Source organism: Heterodontus francisci, chromosome 27 (genome assembly GCF_036365525.1).
Source record: "Heterodontus francisci isolate sHetFra1 chromosome 27, sHetFra1.hap1, whole genome shotgun sequence".
Lineage (NCBI taxonomy): Eukaryota > Metazoa > Chordata > Chondrichthyes > Heterodontiformes > Heterodontidae > Heterodontus > Heterodontus francisci.
The window spans coordinates 5,052,810-5,068,529 of NC_090397.1; the positions used below are offsets into that span (position 1 = coordinate 5,052,810).

The 15,720-nt window shown below is 44.4% G+C and overlaps 1 protein-coding gene across 1 annotated transcript in view; it reads right to left on the bottom strand.

The window, feature by feature from the left end:
- The window catches only part of nuak1b (NUAK family, SNF1-like kinase, 1b), a 158,265-nt gene that overhangs the window by 56,487 nt on the left and 86,058 nt on the right, over nt 1-15,720 (bottom strand). The gene's annotated exons all lie outside the window — the stretch shown is intronic.

The following is a 15,720-nucleotide window of genomic DNA, read 5'->3' on the forward strand; positions in this document are numbered from 1 at the left end:
GAGAGAAAGATCGAGATCGGCAGAGAGAGAGAAAAATGGAGAGCGGCAGAGAGAGAGAGTTGGGGGACAGCAGAGAGAGAGAGGGAGAGAGAGATGGGGAGATGCAGAGAGATAGAGATGGGGAGAGGCAGAGAGAGAGAGAGATGGGAAGTGGCAGAGAGAGTGAGAGATGGAGAGCGGCAGAGAGAGTGAGAGATGGAGAGCGGCAGAGAGAGTGAGAGATGGAGAGCAGCAGAGAGAGTGAGAGATGGAGAACGGCAGAGAGAGAGAGAGATGGAAAGCGGTAGACAGAGAGGGAGAGATGGGGAGCAGCAGAGAGAGAGAGTTGGGGAGTGGCAGAGAGAGAGATGGAGAGCGGCAGAGAGAGAGATGGGGAGAGGCAGAGAGAGAGAGAGAGATGGGGAGAGGCAGAGAGAGAGAGAGATGAGGAACATCAGAGAGAGAGATGGGGAGAGGCAGAGAACGAGAGATGGGGAGAAGCAGAGAGAGAGAGGGAGAGAGAGATGGGGAGATGCAGAGAGATAGAGATGGGGAGAGGCAGAGAGAGAGAGAGATGGGGAGAGGCAGAGAGAGAGCTGAGGAACATCAGAGAGAGAGATGGGGAGAGGCAGAGAACGAGAGATGGAGAGAAGCAGAGAGAGAGAGGGAGAGAGAGATGGGGAGATGCAGAGAGATAGAGATGGGGAGAGGCAGAGAGAGAGAGAGAGATGGGGAGAGGCAGAGAGAGAGAGAGAGAGATGAGGAACATCAGAGAGAGAGATGGGGAGACTCAGAGAACGAGAGATGGGGAGAAGCAGAGAGAGAGAGAGGGAGAGAGAGATGGGGAGATGCAGAGAGATAGAGATGGGGAGAGGCACAGAGAGAGAGAGAGGTGGAGCGGCAGAGAGAGAGAGAGAGAGTGATGGGGAGCGGCAGACAGAGAGAGATGGGGAGAGGCAGAGAGAGAGAGGTGGAGCGGCAGAGAGAGAGAGAGAGATGGGGAGCGGCAGTGAGCGAGAGATGGGGAACAGCAGAGAGAGAGAAGGATGGAGAGCGGCAGAGAGAGAGAGTTGGGGAACAGCAGAAAGAGAGAGAGAGATGGTGAGTGGCAGAGAGAGCGAGTGATGGGGAGAGGCAGAGAGTGAGAGATGGGGAACAGCAGATAGAGAGAGATGGGGAACGGCAGAGAGAGAGAGAGATGGGGAGAGGCAGAGAGCGAGAGATGGGGAGAGGCAGAGAGCGAATGATGGGGAACGGCAGAGAGAGAGAGATGGGGAGAGGCAGACAGCGAGAGATGGGGAGAGGCAGAGAGCGAATGATGGGGAACGGCAGAGAGAGAGAGAGATGGGGAGAGGCAGAGAGAGAGAGTGATGGGGAACAGCAGAGAGAGAGAAAGATGGAGAGCGGTAGAAAGAGAGATGGAGAGCGGCAGAGAGAGAGAGAGAGAGGTCTAACCCATTGCAACTGGCAGGAATTTGGGACTTATAACAGCAAAGGGTTTCATCATCAAAAAGGACTGTGTAACCTATAAGTTTGGTGAGAAGCTTTCAAGCATTTTAATAAGTAAAGAAAATACCTTTCTTTGTAATTTGGGGTATCATCTACTTACAGAGTACTATTCAGTTAACTAGGGATTTCTTTAGTTTAGTTGTTATGAGAAAAGTCTTAAAACTTGAAATCTTGCTGTGTAATTCTTGAAATTGGTCGTTTGTTCATATTTATTTATTTTTATTTAGAGATACAGCAACTAAAACAGGCCCTTCGGCCCACCGAGTCTGTGCTGACCAACAACCACCCATTTATACTAATCCTACATTAACCCCATATTCCCTACCACATCCCCACCATTCTCCTACCACCTACCTACACTAGGGGCAATTTACAATGGCCAATTTACCTATCAACCTGCAAGTCTTTGGGCTGTGGGAGGAAACCGGAGCACCCGGAGAAAACCCACACGGTCACAGGGAGAACTTGCAAACTCCGCACAGGCAGTACCCAGAATCAAACCCGGGTCGCTGGTGATGTGAGGCTGTGGTGCTAACCACTGCACCACCCATATCTTCTGTTTTTCATGTTAATTGTCTCATCGAGGTCGTAACAAATTGACGGCTTGTCTGGAATACGAATTCAGAGACTATAAAATGGGTTGCTGGAATTTTCCAGACTTTGAAACAAACAAGATTTCACAATTACAAAAACAAGAAATGCTGGAATCACTCAGCAGGTCTGGCAGCATCTGTGGAAAGAGAAGCAGAGTTAACGTTTCGGGTCAGTTCCAAAGAAGGGTCACTGACCCGAAACGTTAACTCTGCTTCTCTTTCCACAGATGCTGCCAGACCTGCTGAGTGATTCCAGCATTTCTTGTTTTTAAGATTTCACAATTACTTTTGCTGTACTCATAAGAAAGAGTCAACATGTCTACTTTTAATGTTCTAGCCTTTGTGGAGAGAGAAGATTTGACTCTCAATGATTGAACACAGTTAACAGTGGATGCACTAATGGCTGCAGCAGAGCAAGTGGGGATTAGTTTAAAATCAAAAACTAAAAAGGCAGAAATTATCAAAGTGTTGGCTCAGCATTTTAATCTTGAGGAAGAAAAGGGTAATCCTGGTAACTCTCAGATTGAATTAGCTAGAATTCAGTTACAAATGAGGCAACTGGAAAAAGAAGAAAGGGAAAAAGGCAGAGAATTTCGACTTGCTCTGAGAAAGTTGGAGTTCGAGGAGATAGAAAAAGAGAGTTACAACACGAAAAAGCCAGGAAATTTGCACGGTACAGAGAAAAACCTAGATTACGTGAACTGTGACTGACAGGAAGGTTTGAGGATGAATCTGATTTAACTCCTGGTTTTGATTTTGCAAGGAATATTCGTTTAGTGCCTAAATTCAGTCAGGAAGGAATTGAAATGTACTTTGTGTCATTTGAAAAAATTGCTACAAAGTTGCAATGGCTGAAAGTTAGACAATTTTATTACAAAGTGGGAAAAGCATTAGAGCTATATTCAACAATTTTGGAGGAACTGTCAAGTGATTATGAAGTGGTTAAAACTGCAGTTCTCAATGCTTATGAGTTGGTACCAAAGGCTTACAGGTAAAAATTCTGGAATTTTAACAAACAAACAGACATTTATAGAATTTGCTAGAGAGAAGAAAATGATTTTTGATCACTCGTATCAGTCCCTGAAGATTGTTCAAGATTTTGAAGTAATCCTAATGGAGGAATTTAAAAATAGTATCTCTTCAGGAATAAGGTCCCACCTAGAAGAACATAAAGTTGGTAAAGTAAGGAATGTCACAGAGATGGCAGATGATTATGAATTGACCCACAAAAGCTGTAGTTACGGGTCCCAGTTTGGGAACTTTCAGAGGCATTTGAATGATAGGAGAGTGGATAATGAGAAGAGATTCAGTTTAAATGAGAGGAAGCAAGCAAGCAACCCTCAGGTTAGCAAAAGAAATAGTCAGGAAACTAGGGTAGAGTCAAAAGGACCAACATGTTATTTTTGTAATAAAAAAGACATATAAGATCAGAATGCTGGAAATTGAGAGGCAAACCCGTAGCTCTAGTGGGTTGACCAATAGCCTGTCCTGAAAAGGATGCCCCAGTAGGTGGCACTGGTGACAAGCCAGTGGCTTTGACGATGTTGGACACTCTTGTATGCTAATGAATTAATTCAGGTCCCTGAAGATATAGACGTTTTGTGCTCAGGGGTATGGTGTCCCATATTTGTCAGATGAGGCAGGCAAGCCGATTGTGCTGCTTAGAGATACAGGGGCAACTCAGCCCTTGATGGTAGCAAAGGATATAGATTTTCCCCCAAATAATGCTATGAATGTGAAAGTCATGGTGCAGGGCATTTATCTGTTCCATTGCATAAGGTTCATTTGCAATGTAATTTTGTTACCGGTCTGGTAACAGTGGGAATTGTTGCTAGAGAATGGTTTAGCTGGGGATAAGGTATTAATGTCTCCAGTAGTTTGGGAAACCAGTTGCGGTTATTGAAATTGAAGTTTTACAGGAGGAATATTTTGGAATATTCCCACACTGTGTAGTGACAAGATCCCAGCTCATAAGGTTAAACAAGATGGGAGGCATTTAATTGCTGTGAAGGACAATTCGTGTGTTTGGTTTGCTGAGACCTTTTTCTAGGATTTGGATGGGGATGTTGGTGGAAAAGGCTCCATGGCCAACAATGGGGAATTGTTTAGCAGATCGTTTTTGATTGAGGCCCAACAGGCAGACCCTGACTTAGGAAGTTTATCTCAAATGGTGTGTTCTGAGACAGAAGCTGAAAAGATCCCTGAATGCTATTATATTAAGAATGACATTCTAATGAGAAAGTGGAGACTTCCTCAGAGGCCCACTGATGAGGATTAGGCTAGAGTTCATCAGGTTGCTGTACCCCTGGGGTATCGCAGTGAAATTTTGAGAATTGCCCGTGAGATTCCAGTGTCAGGTCACGTGGGTATTCGAAAGACTCAGGCCAGAATAAGACAGCATTTTTATTGGCCAGGCTTGCATAAGAATGTGGTTGAATTTTGCAGAGCTTGCCATACATGTCAGGTAGTTGGGAAGCCACAGATTTTGATTAAGTGAGCCCCATTGATCCCAATACCTGCTTTTGATGAACCATTTAGCAGGGTTCTTGTGGATTGTGTCCGACCCTTACCCACAGCTAAGTCAGTCACACATTTCTCCTAACCATCATGGATTTGTCCACTAGGTTTCCAGAGGCAATACCTTTGAGAAAGATCACAGGAAAAGTTGTGACTGAGGGGTTAATACAATTTTTCATTAGTTTAGTTTAGTTTAGAGATACAGCACTGAAACAGGCCCTTCGGCCCACCGAGTCTGTGCCGACCATCAACCACCCATTTATACTAATCCTACACTAATCCCATACTCCTACCACATCCCCACCTGTCCCTATATTTCCCTACCACCTACCTATACTAGGGGCAATTTATAATGGCCAATTTACCTACCAACATGCAAGTCTTTTGGCCTGTGGGAGGAAACCGGAGCACCCGGAGGAAACCCACACAGACACAGGGAGAACTTGCAAACTCCACACAGGCTGTACCCAGAATTGAACCCGGGTCACTGGAGCTGTGAGGCTGCGGTGCTAACCACTGCGCCACTGTGCCGCCCCAGTTTAAGTACAGACAGCTTTTCTAATACTTCCTCTTTATCAATTTCAAACCCCTCTAATGTCTGACTTACCTCCTCTTTCAATATTGCCTGGGTTGCATCTTCTTCCTTGGTAAGGATAGATGCAAAGTATTCATTTAATACCTCAGCTAGCCCTGTGCATCCATGTGTAAATCACCTTCCTGGTCCCTAATCGGCCCCACTCCTCCTTTTACCACCCTTTTACTATTTATATGCCTATAGAAAACTTTGGGATTTCCTTCAATGCTAGCTGCCAGTCTCTTTTCATGCTCTGTCTTTGCTTCTCTTATTTGCTTTTTCACTTCCCCTCTGGACCTCGATATTCAGTCTGGTTCTCAATAGTTTTTCCATCTGGCATCTGTCATAAGCACACTTTTTCTTCTTTATCTTAATCTCTACCTCTTTTGTCATCCAGGGAGCTCTGGATTTGTTTGCCCTACTTCTCCCCTTCGAGGGAGCATACCTTGACTGTGCCAGAACTATCTCTTCTTTGAGATACAAAATTATGAGGGGCATTGATAGGATAGATAGGAAGAAACGTTTCCCCCAGCAGAGGGATCAACAACCAGGGGGCATAGATCCAAGGCAAGGGACAGGAGGCCCAAAGGAGACCTGAGGAAAAATATTCTCACCCAGAATCTGGAACACACTACCCGAAGGGGTGGCAGAGGCAAGAAGCCCCACAACATTCAAGAAATATTCCGACGAGCACCCGAAATGCCACAGCACACAAAGCTACGGGCCAAGTGCTGGAAAATGGGACCAGAACAGATAAGTGCTTGATGGCCGGCACAGACACGATGGGACAAAGGGCCCGCCCCTGTGCTGTATAACTCCATGACTGTATGAAAGTAGCCCATTGTTTATCGACCAGTTTTCCTGCCAGCTTTTGACTCCAATTTATTTTCCCCAGCTCCATTCTTACCCAATTGAAGTTGGCCTTCCCCCAGTTAATTATTCTTACCCTGGATTGCTCTTTGCCCTTTTCCATAGTCAGCCTAAACCTTATGATACAATGATCACTATCTCCTAGATGCTGTCCTGCTGACACTTGATCCACTTGGCCCACCTCATTCCCAAGAACCAGGTCCAGTAGTGCCTCCTTTCTCGTTGGACTAGCAACATACTGTTGTAGAAATTTTTCCTGAACACACTCTCGGAACTCTTGCGCCTCACTGCCCTTTACACTACTATTATCCCAGTCTATGTTTGGATAATTAACGTCCCCCAATATATCTACCCCATAATTTTTGCACCTCTATGTAATTTCCTTGCAAATTTGTTCCTCCACATCCTTCCCACTAACTGGTGGCCTATAGACAACACTGAGCAATGTAACTGCACCTTTTTTATTCCTAAGCTCTAGCCAATTAATTCTGTCCTCGATCCCTCTGGGACATCCTTTTTCTCCAGCACTGCTTAATCAATAATCTCCTTAACCAATACCACCACCCCTCACCCTTTTTACCCTTTCCTATCTTTCCTGAACACCTTGTATCTAGGAATATTTAACACCGAGTCATAGAACATAGAATATTACAGCGCAGTACAGGCCCTTCAGCCCTCGATGTTGCGCCGACCTGTGAAACCATCTGACCTACACTATTCCATTTTCATCCATATGTCTATCCAATGACCACTTAAATGCCCTTAAAGTTGGCGAGTCTACTACTGTTGCAGGCAGGGCGTTCCACGCCCCTACTACTCTCTGTGTAAAGAAACTACCTCTGACATCTGTCCTATATCTATCACCCCTCAACTTAAAGCTATGTCCCCTCGTGTTTGCCATCACCATCCGAGGAAAAAGGCTCTCACTATCCACCCTGTCCAGCCCTCTGATTATCTTATATGTCTCTATTAAGTCACCTCTTCTCCTCCTTCTCTCTAACGAAAACAACCTCAAGTCCCTCAGCCTTTCCTCGTAAGACCTTCCCTCCATACCAGGCAACATCCTAGTAAATCTCCTCTGCACCTTTTCCAAAGCTTCCACATCCTTCCTATAATGCGGTGACCAGAACTGCACGCAATACTCCAGGTGCGGCTGCACCAGAGTTCTGTACAGCTGCAGCATGACCTCGTGGCTCCTAAACTCGATCCCCCTACTAATAAAAGCTAACACACCATATGCCTTCTTAACAGCTCTATTAACCTGGGTGGCAACCTTCAGGGATTTATGTACCTGGACACCAAGATCTCTCTGCTCATCTACACTACCAAGAATCTTCCCATTAGCCCAGTATTCTGCAATCCTGTTACTCCTTCCGAAGTGAATCACCTCACACTTTTCCGCATTAAACTCCATTTGCCATCTCTCAGCCCAGCTCTGCAGCCTATCTATGTCCCTCTGTAACCTACAACATCCTTCTTCACTATCCACAACTCCACCGACCTTCGTGTCATCCGCAAATTTACTAGCCCACCCTTCTACACCCTCATCCAGGTCATTTATAAAAATGACAAACAGCAGTGGCCCTAAAACAGATCCTTGCGGTACACCACTAGAAACTATACTCCAGGATGAACATTTACCATCAACCACCACCCTCTGTCTTCTTTCAGCTAGCCAATTTCTGATCCAAAGCACTAATTCACCTTCAATCCCATACTTCTGTATTTTCTGCAATAGCCTACCGTGGGGAACTTTATCAAACGCCTTACTGAAATCCATATAGACCACATCCACGGCTTTACCCTCATCCACCTGTTTGGTCACCTTGTCAAAAAACTCAATAAGGTTTGTGAGGCACGACCTACCCTTCACAAAACCGTGCTGACTATCTCGAATGAACTTATTCTTTTCAAGATGATTATAAATCCTATCTCTTATAACCTTTTCCAACATTTTACCCACAACCGAATTAGATATGGATTGTCAAAAGAAATTTAGTCAGACCAAGGGTCAACTTTCATGTTGGAGTATTTCAAGAAGTCATCAGTAATTTGGGAGTGAAACAGCTCAAATAGTCTACTTATCACCCACAGTTACAAGATGCTTTGGAAAGGTATCACCAAACCCTAAAGAGCAGCATTAAGGCCTATTGTTTTGAGTATCCCCATGGTTGGGATAAAGGGATATCATTTTTTATTATTAGCCACCAGGGACACACCAAATGAGTCCACTGGTTTCAGTTCATTTAAATTGGTCTATGGGCATGGGATTAGAGGTCCCCTTAAACTCTAAGGAGAGTTTTTTAGCACAGGAAGAGGAAAGTGCCCTCTTAGATTACGTGTCAGAACTTTGAGAATCACAAAAGCGTGTGAGATGGCCAGAAAACATCTCAACGTTTCTCAGCGAGTGATGAAAACCCAAGCTAAGGCACGCAGTTTACAGCCTGGAGACAAGGTGTTGGTTTTGTTGCCTTTGCCTGGGGAACCATTGAAAGCTAGGTTCAGTGGACCTTACTTCATTAAGAGGAAACTTAGTGAGGTGAACTATTTGGTTAGCACCTCAAACAGATAGAAAAGTCAAACATCACATGAAAATGTTGAAAAGACTGTAAACCTTGTCAGCCAGTAAATGTATGTCAAATGACAGAAGAGGAGGGTAAAGATTGTGTTACTTTTGAGGAACTGGAGGAAGGGGCAATTTTGTTATCTCTTGCCCCACCACCCCGCTTTACTTGCTTAAAATCTTTTACATGCCTTATATCTGCCAGTTCTGAAGAAGGGTCACTGACCTGAAACGTTAACTCTGCTTCTCTCTCCACAGATGCTGCCAAACCTGCTGAGTTTTTCCAGCACTTTCTGTTTTTATTACAGTTCGACACTGTCTTTCTGAACAGCATAAAAGGGACGTAGCTGAGCTGCTAAGAGTTTAAAGCCATATGTGCAGATCACAGGATCACAGAATCACAGAATAATACAGTGCAGAAGAGGCCCTTCGGCCCATTGAGTCTGCACCAATGAGCCAGGTCAAACTTCTCTGGCTATTCATGGGGTTGATGTCGGAAAAACTACACCCATTAAACAGAACCCTTATCGACTCAATCCTGATAAATTGTCTCAGGTCAGAGAAGAAGTTCAATTTATGCTAAAGAATGATGTAATTGAACCCAGTCAACCTGGCTAGAGTTCGTGGTGCTATTACCAAAACCAGATGGTTCCATAAGATTTTGCATTAATTATTGGAAAGTCAATGCAGTAACTAAAACAGACTCTTACCCAATCCCACGACTTGAGGATTGTATTGACAGTGGGAAATGTAGTCTTCATTAGCAAGATTGATTTGCTGAAAGGATATTGACAAGACTGACCAAGCTAAAGAAATTACCACCTTTGCGACCCCAGATAGTCTATTTCAGTGCAAGATCTTGCTGTTTGATATGAAAAATGCGCCAGCCCCATTTCAAAGGTTGACCAACCAGGTGATTGCTGGACTGAGCAATTGCGCTGTGTACCTTGATAATCTGTTGGTATATAGTGACACCTGGGAAGATAATGTTGAACACTTAAAGGTTCTGTTCGACAGGTTAGAAAGAACCAAATTGGTAGTAAACTTAGTGAGTAGTGTATTTGCTAATGCTAAGGTCACCTATTTAGGGCATGTAGAGGGTCAAGGTCAAGTGTTGCCGAGGGAAGCTAAAGTTCAGGCGATAATAGAATTTCCAGTCCCAAGACAAAAAGGAAGATACTGCATTTCCTAGGGATGTGTGCGTTCTACTGGCACCGCAGCCTCACAGCTCCAGGGACCCGGGTTCGATCCTGGGTACTGTCTGTGCGGAGTTTGCAAGTTCTCCCTGTGTCTGCGTGGGTTTTCTCTGGGTTCTCCGGTTTCCTCCCACATCCAAAGACTTGCAGGTGATAGGTAAATTGGCCATTGTAAATTGCCCCTAGTGTAGGTAGGTGATAGGGAATATGGGATTACTGTAGGGTTAGTATAAATGGGCGGTTGTTGGTCGGCACAGACTCGGTGGGCCGAAGGGCCCGTTTCAGTGCTGTATCTATAAATAAGTAAATAAATAAATAAACTTCTGTTGTATATTGTTGCTAATAGTTCAGATGCTAGGTTGAGTTTTGTTTAGAGAGATCTCAGAGTCATTGTAAATCTAAACAGTAACTCATTTATTATATTTACATGGACTATATATACTTTCCATAAGCCTGTCGAGCTTCTGTTACTCATGATGCTTCTTGCTTCTCTCAAGCCTATTACCCATGTGATCTTTTACATCATCATCTCTGTGGGAGGTGTTATTCTCCTGAACATTAACTCTTTCAGACCTTTATACTACATCTCTCCTCCAAGTCTTTGTCCCGATGTATTTTAATATGTAGATACATTCATTTTTACTTTTCATATGACCCCATCTCCCCTCCGTTCCCACCCACCCCCCCACCACTCCAAATCCCTGACATCATAGATTCAGTCTTTCAGGAGGCTTCACGACTCTCCCTGATGGTGTTGTTGTCGGACTTGGAAAATCTGTAGTCTTTCTCTCGACTCTTGGCCGTTGATTTGGATGGCCTTCATTGAGGTTTGTAGTATCCGATTTTCTCTGAATGTCAGGTTCAACATCTGGTTCATCCAAATATATAACTGACTGATGCCTTTGAAGAATAGGAATAAGATTTCTCCTATTTCCTTTTATAGTACCTTCTGGACTGTGTACTAAATAAGATCTCTGATGATTCTCATCTCTCTAGATAATTATTCCTTCTCTGCCTTGCTCTCATATTTTGGTCTTTTGTTTTTCCATTCACTTGGGTCAGTTTCTGGTACAATATCTCCAATTGTAATTCTGAGCTTATTGTTTCCTATAAGACTTCTCTCTGTCTTGAACTCTCAGATAATCCTGGACTTCTAGCCCCGGAAGTAGATTTTTGGGTAAGATAGGAAGTTGAGTTTTGAGCTTCCTTCCCATCAACAGCTCAGATAGTGCTAATCCACATAGCAATGGAGTAGAAACAGAAAGTGCTGGAAAAACCCAGCAAGTCTGGCAGTATCTGTGGAGAGAGAAGCAGAGTTAATGTTTCAGGTCAATGGCCAGTTCTGATGAAGGGTCACAGACCTGAAACGTTAACTCTGCTTCTCTCTCCACAGATGCTGCCAGACCTGCTGAGTATTTCCAACACTTTCTGTTTTTATTTCAGATTTCCAGCATCCACAGTATTTTGCTTTTATAGCAATGGAGTAGATCTGTAGTTTGAGTGTGCAGTTTGAAGATCGTTGTCTTTCTTCAACAACGCTTTAATAGTTCCGATTCCTCTTTCAGTTTCATCATTAGATTGAGGATATTGCGGGGAACTTGTAAATTGTACGAATCCACATTTTCGCACAAATTGCATGAAGTATTCATTTGCAAATTGTGGTCCATTATCTGACACAACCTCGTCAGGAATGCCATGTATTGCAAAGGCTTTCTTGATAAAGCTCGAATGACAGATTCTACAGTTGTTGTAAACAACCTTTTAACTTCAATCATCTTGAAAAATAGCCAATCACTATCCTGTAGGATTTCCCATGGAACACAAATAGATCCATCCCTAGACACTCCCATGGTCCGGTTGGAAATGGTGTTGATATAAAGGGTTCTTTCTGGTCTGGTCTGTGCTCTGCCCATACCTGGCAATTAGAGATCAAGTGTTCTATATCACTGGATATCCCTGACCTCCAGACAGACGACTGAGCCCATGCTCTGCATTTCATTATACCCATGTGGCCGTAATGTATTCTTTCCATAATATCTGTCCGGAGCGAGACTGGAATCAGCAGCCTGTCATCATACACCTGCAAATCATCCACAATAGTGAAGTGCTTCCAAAACGCAAAGAAAATTTTCATCACTGCACCACTGGGACGTTGCTGTGGCTAACCTGGTGCGTAATATTCAGATGCATTCCTCATCTCGCTTCTGAGCATGATGACTTTCTTGGAGTTTTTGTGAACTTGCCGGCCATTACGATGCAGTGTACTGTGAGTAAGACTCAACTTCATTAATGAAGTTTACAACCTGTTGTGTAGGATGGTCAACAATAGCTACGAATAATGTATCTGCGGAATGTTGCATCTTGCCTTGTACATACACCATTTCGTACATCTATGTCATTTGCCTCAGCTGGAATCTCTGAATTCTTGGAGACATTCTAGCAAGTTCCTTTTCATCCAGAAAGGAAACGAAGGGTTTTTGGTTTGTCTCTATGACGACTTTTAAGCCAATAATATAATCTGAGAACTTTTTGCAAGCCCACATGACTGTGAAAGTTTCTTTCTCTATGACAGTGTACCTTGTCTCAGCGTCAGACAATACTCGAGATGCATAATAGATCAGTCTTCGACCTCCATCTGGCTGTTCTTGAAGAAGGACTGCCCCCAACCCTGTAGATGAGGCATCTGCTGCAATTGTGGTTGGTAGTGAAGGGTTATAATGCGCTAAGATGTCCCACGAAATCAACATCTCCTTGATCCTTCAAAATGCCTGCTCTTGATGTGCATTCCAATACCATGCTTGACATTGCTTTAAGAGTTGTCTTAAGGGTTCAGTAACTTGCGCTAGATTCGACAAAATTTTGCCATTAACCATTCCAAGGAATCTTTGAAGATTTTGGACAGAATTTTGGGCGGCGCAGTGGTTAGCACCGCAGCCTCACAGTTCCAGCGACCCGGGTTCAATTCTGGGTACTACCTGTGTGGAGTTTGCAAGTTCTCCCTGTGAACTGTGTGGGTTTTCGCCGGGTGCTCCGGTTTCCTCCCACAGCCAAAGACTTGCAGGTTGATAGGTAAATTGGCCATTATAAATTGCCCCTAGTGTAGGTAGGTGGTAGGGGAATATAGAGAAGGTGGGGATGTGGTGGGAATGTAGGATGAATATAAATGGGTGGTTGATGGTCGGCACAGACTCGGTGGGCTGAAGGGCCTGTTTCAGTGCTGTATCTCTAAATAAAAAATAAATAAAATAGAATTGGGAATTCACTACTGGCTCTTGCATTTTGCGGGTCTGCCATTATGCGTTTGCTACTAACAATGTCTCCTAAGAAAGGTAGAGACGTTTTTGAGAATTCACACTTTTCATTAAGTGTTAGGCCGTCTTAGAGTCATAGAGTCGTACAGCATAGAAACAGCCCCTTCGGCCCACCACGTCCATGCTGACCATAATACCTGTCTATACTAATCCCACTTGCCTGCAACATCCTTGTGAATCTTTTCTGCACCCTCTCTAGCTTAATCACATCTTTCCTGTAGTGCGGCCTAACCAACATTATGTACAACTGTAACATGATGTCCCAACTCTTGTACTCAATGCCTCGGCCGATGAAAGCAAGCATGCCATATGCCTTCTTCACCACCCTGTCTACCTGTGTTGCCACTTTCAGTGAACTATGTACTTGCACCCCAAGGTCTCTCTGCTCAACAACACTCCCCAGGGCCCTGCCATTCACTGTATATGTCCTGTCCTGGTTTAACTTCCAAAATGCATCACTTCACACTTGTCTGAATTAAATTCCATTTGCCAATCCCTTGCCCAACTTTCCCTGTTGATCTATATCCTGTTGTAACCTTACACAACCTTCTTCACTGTCCACTATACCATCAATTTTGGTGTCATCTGCAAACTTACTAATCATACCCCTTACATTCACATCCAAGTCATTAATATATATGACAAACAACAGAGAGCCCAGCACCGATCCCTGCGACACACCGCTGGTCACCGGCCTCTAATCTGAAAAACAACCCTCCACTACCACCCTCTGCCTCCTATCACCAAGCCAATTTTGTATCCAATTGGCTAGCTCACCCTAGATCCCATGTGTTTGAACCTTCTGGACCAGGCTACCATGTGGGACCTTGTCAAAGGCCTTGCTAAAGTCCATGTAGACAACATCCATCACCCTGCCCTCGTCAATCCTCTTGGTCACCTCCTCACAAAACTCAAATCAAATTCGTGAGACATGATTTCCCACGCACAAAGCCATGCTGACTATCGCTAAGCAGACCTTGCCTTTCCAAATGCATATAAACCCTGTCTCTCAGAATCCCTTCCAATAACTTTCTCACCACTGATGTAAGGCTCCCTGGCTTATCCCTGCTGCCCTTCTTAAATAAAGGCACAACATTAGCTATCCTCCAGTCTTCTGGTACCTCACCCGTGGCTAACGATGATACAAAAATCTCTGCCAGGGCCCCAGCAATCTCCTCCCTTGCTTCCCATAGCATCCTAGGATACAGCTGGTCAGGCCCTGGGGATTTATCCACCTGAATGCGCTTCAAAACCTCCAACACCTCCTCCTTTGTAATTTTGATATGCTCCAGGATATTGCTGTTCCCTCCCTTGAACTCACTAGCTTCCATGACCACCTCCACGATGAATACAGACGAGAAGTATTCACTTAAGACCTCGCCTATTTCCCGTGGCTCCACACATAGATTACCACACTGATCATTAAGAGGACCTACTCTCTCCCTAGCTACCCTTTTACTCTTAATATACTTGTAGAATCTTTTAGGATTGTCCTTTGTCTTGTCTGCCATGGAAATCTCATGGCCCCTTTTCACCCTCCTAATTTCTTTCTTAAGTGTACTCCTACATCCCCTGTACTCCTTGAGGGACTTGCTTGATCCCAGCTGCCTATACCTGACATCTGCCTCCTTCTTTGTCCTGACCAGACTCTCAATACCCCTCACCAACCAAGGTTCCCTCAACTTGCCAGCCTTGCCCTTCCATCTAACAGGAACATGCCAGCCCTGAACTCTTCCTATCTCACTTTTAAAAGCCTCCCACTTGCCAGATGTCCCTTTTCCTGTAAACAGTCTCTCCCATTCAACTTTTGAGAGTTCCTGTCTGATGCCATCGAAATTAGCCTTCCCCCAATTTAGGACTTCAACCGGAGGACCAGTCCTATCCTTTTCCATAACTATCTTGAAGCCAATAGAGTTATGGTCACTGGTCCCAAAGTCCCCACTGACACATCAACCACCTGCCCATCCTCATTTCCTAAGAGGAGGTCGAGTGTAGCCCCTTCTCTAGTAGGGGCATCCACATACTGCTTCAGAAAACTATCTTAACAAATTCTTCCCCATCTGATCCCTTAGCACTAAGGCAGTCCCAGTCAATATTAGGGAAGTTAAAATCACCTACTATTACAACCCTATTACACCTATCTGTGATTTCCCTGCATATTTGCTCCTCCACTTCCCTCTGACTATTGGGGGGCCTATAGTATAATCCCATCAAAGTGATCACTCCTTTCTTATTTCTAAGTTCTACCCATATGACCTCAATGGACATTCCCCACGGGATACCCTCTCTAAGTACTGCCGTGATGTCCTCGCTAATCAATAGTGCAACTCCCCCTCCTCTCTTACCTCCACCTCTGTCACGCCGGAAGCATCGGTACCCCGGAACATTGAGCTGCCAGTCCTGCCCATCCCTCAACCACATTTCCGTAATAGCAAAAATATCTCAATCTCATGTACCGATCCATGCTCTGAGTTCATCTGCCTTACCTGTAAGGCTTCTTGCATTAAAGTAAATGATAAATGATTCAAAACTGCTCTAACCCTCAGGTCATGTTCTTCAATGGATTCACCATGGACTAAGATGTTGTCCATATGGCATATTACTCCTT